At 37.9% G+C, this 7438-nt stretch overlaps 1 protein-coding gene across 2 annotated transcripts in view; it reads right to left on the reverse strand.

The window, feature by feature from the left end:
- TBC1D12 (TBC1 domain family member 12) overlaps positions 1-278 on the reverse strand; it is a 53236-nt gene extending 52958 nt beyond the window's left edge. For both annotated transcript variants that reach the window (XM_006755080.2, XM_015557921.1), the window contains exon 1: positions 202-278. The gene's annotated coding sequence lies outside the window, so the exon portion shown is untranslated. The remainder of the gene's footprint in view (positions 1-201) is intronic.
- Positions 279-7438: the final 7160 nt, after the last annotated feature.

Genomic DNA, 7438 nt, shown 5'->3' on the forward strand with positions numbered 1-7438 from the left:
TGCGGGCTCAATCCCCAGAGGGGCCGTGCAGGAGGCAGCCGATCAATGATTCTCTCTCATAATTATTTCTGGACACATATGTAATATCTTAATCAATAAAAAATATATTTAAAAAATATAAATGAAAGTAGGACATGGTTAATTATCAAGAAAATATATTTGAAAAACTAAGACAAAACACATGGCTATGTTAGTACTTACCTGCTGAATAATTTTGGAAGTTTTCTGAAGATTCTCTCTGGGAGGAACTTTACCAAATAATTTCCAACCAGGAGCACTATGGACAACTGATTTGAGTTCCTTTGTTCTTTTTGAAAAAAGGTTTCTGAAATACAAGAAAGTTACATGAATTATGTTTTTTATGATAAGCATGGAACTACTTAATAATAATTTCTCAAGTTTACTCCCAAGACAACACAAAATAATTTTAAATAAAATTATTTCTATTTCTACTTTTATTAGACTAACAAGACTCAATTAAAAATACCTGCCTACATAGAAATATTAGAAAAGTCATCAAAAGAGATATTAGAGAGATAAATAAATTGGAGAGAAAATGACAAGCTTTAAATAAGATGCAAATATTTGCTTCAAATCACCTATAATGTGACTTGAACTGACTATACATGCATGCACTTAACAATAAAATCCAAGAAATGAGAACAACAAAGCTCAAGAGAAACTATGAAAATGTAAAGGATTAAGTAAAAATCTTTTGGGAAAATACTATTCAGTGATTTTCAGTAATAATTTGTTACTATTTGTAATAATTGGGCATCTACTGGTACTTCACTGTCATAATACAGGCATATGTAAATTGTTTTCTTCTAGGACAAGGTATGTACAAGGTAATTTACTGCATAAGAGTATATAACTAAGAAGAAAGTGTCTCTCACTGAAAAGGATATAAAGGGAAAAAAGCAAAATAAATAACCTCCACAATAAAAACCTGGTTCCAATATGCATCACCATTACAATCGTAGTAAGTTCAGAATGAAGTTTAAATTCTCATTAAATCATAAAAACAAAACAAAGTCAATACTTTAAATTTTCATATCTAAAAGACTTTGGTTACTATAAGAAATTTCCATAAAAGAAATATGAGCCCACAGGTATCCAATTACTAAGAAAGGCCATCAGATAACGTTCCACATTAATTTCTTATGCCACAAAGACATTTTGGATTTGGTTTTCAGTTTATGTCCTGCCACAAAAATGACTTAGAATGTAGCTAACTGGCATACATCTGCAATAAAAAGTAATTTAAAAATATTTTTCCAATTACAGGCCCTGGCAGGGTAGCTCAGTTGGTTAGACGTCATCTGGATGTGCCAAGATTGCAGGGTTCGATCCCTGGTCAGGGCACATACAAGAATCAAGCAATGAATGGATAAATAAGTGGAACAATCGATGCTTCTCTTTCTCCCCTCCCCTCTCTCCTTTCCTCTCTCTAAAACCAATCAACAAAAATTTAATTAAAAATAAAATATTACAGATTAAATGTGCTTCTCTGATTAATATAGGATGGGAATTACTACTTTATTACATTTTAAGGAGGAAAACCCAATGAAAAGGTACATAAATAAGCCAATAATGTGTAATACTCTGTTCTTTTCATGCACCATCCCTTACCCCCCTATCCACTGTCAGGGGACTGGTGAAGTAGAGATTCCAATGCAAATAAATGTGGGGGACTAGGTTCCTCCTCATCACCTTTCAAACTGAAGACAGACACACACATTTCCCTTTTTCCTATCCCTTCAAATATTCAAATTTCTTACATTTAAATCAACACTAAAAGCTTCTTAGCAAAACAAACCAAATGTGTTCAAGCACCCATGAGAGAGAAGATCATTCTTTTTCTCTATGTTGCAGAGATAGAGCTTGACTCTATGAATGAGACTTATATGGCCGTGATGGGGGAAAGGGTCATTCTTATTCCGTATTCTTCCAGTTTCGGGGTAGGGGCAGAAGGAAGGGACACCCCTAGCTTCTCTCAGCCCCCTATTCATTCCCATCTGTGGAGCTGAAATTTGGTGCCAGACATTGCTGCCTAACAGCAGAGAGAAATCAGTTTGTCCTGCTTTCCTAATATGCGGCTAAAGTAGTTTTCTCTGCACTCCTTTGTCCCCAATCCCCACAGAAAAGGCCCTGCTGTGTTAACTGGATAAATTTAAATCAGGTGAAGTATTAGAAGGGCCACTGCAGCCAAAGGCATGTCTTTCCATCCGGATTTCATCAGTATTAAAGCTGATGTTGTGAGGTCCCATTTGTCTGTGTCCTATGTCTTTTTTCCTATTGATTCCAAACTCAGAAGTGTTGAGAGGTGTAATTTAATGGTTTTGCCTAAACCCAACAGTCAAGTTTTTGTAAGTTGTAAAGTATCTTATTGTTTCAGATATGCTGGAAATATTTTTAAATGTTTCCTAGTTGAGTTTATTTTTCCTTTCTCATTCTGTACCGCATTTTGTCAGTATATATAGAAAGCAGGGAATGACAACGGTCATCCATCTTAAAAAAGGGAAAAAATAAGAGACCTGCCAAGAAAAAACTGATGTGAGAAAGAGGAAAAAAAAAAAAAAGCCCTAACGCCAAAACCGGTTTGGCTCAGTGGATAGAGCATTGGTCTGCGGACTGAAGGGTCCCAGGTTCGGTTCCGGTCAGGGGCATGTACCTTGGTTGCGGGCACATCCCCAGTGGGAGATGTGCAGGAGGCAGCTGGTCGATGTTTCTCTCTCATCGATGTTTCTGGCTCTCTATCTCTCTCCCTTCCTCTCTGTAAAAAAATCAATAAAATATATTAAAAAAAAAAAAAAGCCCTAACCTTCTCTCTTAGTGGCTTTTATAGTAAAGGTTGATAAATGAATATGGCTTTTATTTGTTAATACCTGTTAATATTTGCTTCACAGATCTGTGTCTTGTTTCATTTTTCTAAGATTTCTTCTACCACACACAGAGTTACATCTACACTAATAAAAGACAAAGATGCTAATTGACCATACCTTCGCTATGCCCACCAGCCAATCAGAAGAGTATGCAAATTAACCCAAGAGAGATGGTTAATTTGCATACACAGGTGCCCAGTGAAGACTGAAGGCAGTGTAGAAGGAAGCCAAGCACTGCAGAAGGGAATGAATCGGAGGTAGCAGAGACAGGAGCGGAGCTGAGGCAGCGGACACGGGAGGGAGCGAAGTGGCGGAGAAGGGAGGGAGCGAGGCGGCGGAGACGGGAGGGAGCCAAGGCGGCAGGGAAGGGAGGGTTGCAGGAATAGGCCTGAGGAAGCCCTATTCTTGCAGGAATCTTCCGAGAAGGGAGGGAGCTAAGCTCCCTTTTCTGCTTCGCTCTGGCCTCAGGAAGCCCTGTTCTTGCAGGAATAGGCCTGAGGAAGCCCTATTCTTGCAGGAATCTTCCTGCAACGGGCCTCTAGTCCTATATAATAAAAGGCTAATACGCAAATCAACTGAACTATGGAATGACTGGTCGCTATGATGTGCACTGACCACCAGGGGGCAGACGCTCAATGCAGGAGCTGCCCCCTGGTGGTTAGTGCGCTCCCACGGCCAACCTCCCGATGGCCTGCCAGTCCCAATCGGCCCCGATCGGCCCTGATCGCTGGCCAGGCTGGCGGATAGTGCCCATGCATGAATTCATGCACCAGGCCTCTAGTATGATATAAAAGAGTCAGACCACTTGCCTACTACACCAAAGCTAACCTAAAGGGGCAAATTTTATTACACCATGTAAGTTTTCTGCTCATGATTTCCAACATAGCACAATCTCCAGTGCTTGGGTCTTTAAGAATTGGCAAACCCACTTATTAACTTATGAGACAAAGCCATGTAAATTCCATAGTTTCTCAGACTGAAATTTGACACTACAGAAAACTGGCTGACTTTTTACTGTCAACAATGTCAGCTCTAGCAAAATCTTTTTAAATTCATTAGATAAATTCTGAACATCACTTAAATGGAATTGTACATTTAAAAGGGGTCAAAATATTTACTTTTCCAAACAGGAAAGAAAAAATCATACTTCAATCAAAAGAGTAAAATCAGTTTAAAAAATTAGAAATCATGAGCTGATCTTCCAACTGTTTCAGTAGAAGTTGAACTGCTAAAAACACATCAACTTCCTGGACTTTGTACTAAGTTTCCACAAAGCATAATAGAAGGCCAAAAAGAAAACATTATCTGGTGATCATGGAATGCCACAGTTGACTACACAATTAATTCAAAGAAGTTTAAGTACTGTGTCTTAAAATGCAGTACTTTGGCTACCCTTGAGTATTTTGGATTAAAGATCTGGCATGAAAATTACTTACATTCTTTCCAAACCTCAATCATTTTTTACTTGAAAAAGACTTTCAGCTAACTACACACACACACACACACACACACACACACACACACACACACAGAAAGTACTTTTTCTTTTTGCCAGATAACTTAAAATTTTTTTAAATTCTAAGAATTTTCTTTTCTTTTTCAGGCTATTTCTGGCTCTTGTCTTTGTCCCTATTACAAATTCTAAAAATTAAAAAAACTAATACAGATTTTTATTTAATACACACTGCTTAACTAATCTAAGTATTTTCATAGATAAAAACTATTTAAAAAGAACAGAATTCATTAGCATTTACTCTGTGAAAAAACAGAATTTCAAGACTGAAAGTAATTAAGGTTATACTTTAAAAAAAGTAATTTAGAGCTGCCAGGGACTTTAGAGAGTAACCAGGTCAAAGGTTTTCATCAAGAATCAATAAACCAACATGAATGGGCTAGAGGTGGTGCATAAGCCTCCTGATACCATATGCACAATTTGAAGTAAACACTGTGCTTATGAACATTTTTCCTGGGCAGCTATCTAGAGCTTTCATCAAATTCTCCAAGAAGTTAATGTGCCCCCCTCTACCCCCAGAAAGAGCCACTTGCCAAGGTCACACCACTAACTAGTATTGAGCCAGGTCTCTTGCACAGATCCTTTTCTTCCTAATCACACTTATCTTGTTCATGTTCTCCACAGAACAATCAATATGTAAGAACTTCCATGACCATTTCTTTCATCATACACATTTGCCAAAAGGCCTCTTGATATTTATTTAAACAGTTCAAATATATAAATTATTTTCTTCTTCCTCCTGGATTCATGTCAGCAAGTCACCTTATGATATGTCTTATTTGTTATAACAAATAAGTTTCAGGCAATATCTTACTGATTAAGATGTTTTTATTCTTTTGTTGCAGGAAGAGGACAAAACTAAATATAATTAAGAAAAAGAAAAAGTAATTACAAAAATATTCTTGATTTTGTGCTGGATGCTATTTACACCATTTATCCAATGCTTCATTAAGAGAATATATATTGCTCTAAGCCCAGTATAGTATCTAACATACTCAGAGGGAAGATAAAAAGCACCAGAAAAAGAGAATATAGGAAAGAACTTTTATTTTATTTTTTAAAATATATTTTATTGATTTTTTTTACAGAGAGGAAGGGAGAAGGATAGAGAGTTAAAAACATCGATCAAATGGTCATAAGACACTGGGAGGTAGGGGAGGCCGGGGGATTGTCAAAGACTAAACTATGTAAGACAAAAAAAAAAACAACCAACAACACATCGATCAGCTTCCTCCTGCACACCCTCTATTGGGGATGTGCCCGAAACCAAGGTACATGCCCTTGACCGGAATCAAACTGGGACCCTTCAGTCTGCAGGCCAACGATCTATCCACTGAGCCAAACCGGTTAGGGCGGAAAGAACTTTTAGAACAAGAACAAAAGCAGTAACAATGAACAACATGCAAAATATGAGCAAAATATTCTAGTCACCAGGATGTAAGCTATCTTCTAACCCTAAGAGAAAGGTGGGGAATAAAGGTAAGATGCTGACTGATAATGACGAAGAAAATTAACCACATGTGTGAATACTTCTCCATTTATGCCTACAGAAACATCTCCTAAAGACAGATACCAAACATACTTTGAGAAATGACAACATTAAAGTAACAAATAGAGAGCCTCCAAAAGGGACCAACTTCAAAAGTCCCAATCATTTGGCTATATAAATTCTGGTTCCTTAAAAAAAAGAGAGAGAGAGTTTAATCCAATACATTTTTGTATTCCTATTATGTATTAGGCTCTATGTCTCTATGCAGAGACAAAAAAAAGATATATTCCCCCTCTCCAGGGAGTTTACATCTTAGTAGAACAGATATATATACACATACAAGTAATTATGGAAATCCAATACTTTGTCTTTACCTCATGTAATCCTCAAAAATGGCTGAAGGGTATACTGCCACCATCCACCTTTATGAAGCAATGTACAGAACTTGCGCATTGGATGTAAAGACTTAATTTGACAATTTTACACTGTCAGGGTTTTCTGATCCATGACAGCAAAACAACCAGCCTAACAGCCATTCTGGCTCTTTTCTCCCTCATCAAATTGTTCACAAAACATAATTTTTCAGGTGACTCTCCATTTTCACATCATTGCACTTCCCTCAAAACAAAAATCAGATTCAAAGTTTACCTTCATTGAAGCTTTACAAAAAGGTTACTGGTATAAGCATGTTATTTGCTTTGTTAGTTATACCTCCAGGCACAAACTGAATGATGTTATTTAAATCAATTATCTAGATATTACATTCTAATAAAGAGTCTGACAAGCACTCAAAGAATACCACACATGGCCCTAGCTGGTTTTGCTCAGTGGATAGAGCGCCGGCCTGTGGACTGAAGAGTCTCAGGTTCCACTCTGGTCAAGGGCACATGCACAGGTTTCGGGCTCCCTTCCCAGTAGGGGTGTGCAGGAGGCAGCCAATCAATGATTCTCTCTTATCAGTAATATTTCTCTCTCATCATTGATGTTTCTATCTCTCTCCTTTCCTCTCTGAAATCAATAAAAAATATATGTATTTTTAAAAAATACCACACATGTATCCAAGCCCCAGTTTTTCAAGTCCCAAATCATGTGCCACACTGCTACAAGAGTGACTGTTCTAGCTCTAGAAGGTTTTGCTCAGTGGATAGAGTGTCGGCCTGCAGACCAGGATCCCAGGTTTGATTCCAGTCAAGGGCACGTACCTGGTTGCTGGCTCTTCCCTGACCCAAGCCTTGGTCAGGGTGCGTGCAGGAGGCTACCAACCAATGTCTCTCACATTGATGTTTCTCTGTTTTTCCCTCTCTCTTTCCTTCTCCCTAAAAATCAATAGAAAAATATCCTTGAACAAGGATTAACAAAACAAACAAACATTTTTGAAAAATAGAGTGACTGTTCTAAAACACAATTCAAAGCATGTTGCCCATGCTTTAAAAACCCATTCATGGGCCTGGCAGGTGTGGCTCAGTGGTTGAGTGTTGACCTATGAACCAGGAGGTCAAAGTTCTATTCCTGGTTAGGGCACATGCCTGGGTTCTGGGCTCAGTCCCCAGT

Source organism: Myotis davidii, unplaced genomic scaffold, assembly GCF_000327345.1.
Source record: "Myotis davidii unplaced genomic scaffold, ASM32734v1 scaffold271, whole genome shotgun sequence".
Lineage (NCBI taxonomy): Eukaryota > Metazoa > Chordata > Mammalia > Chiroptera > Vespertilionidae > Myotis > Myotis davidii.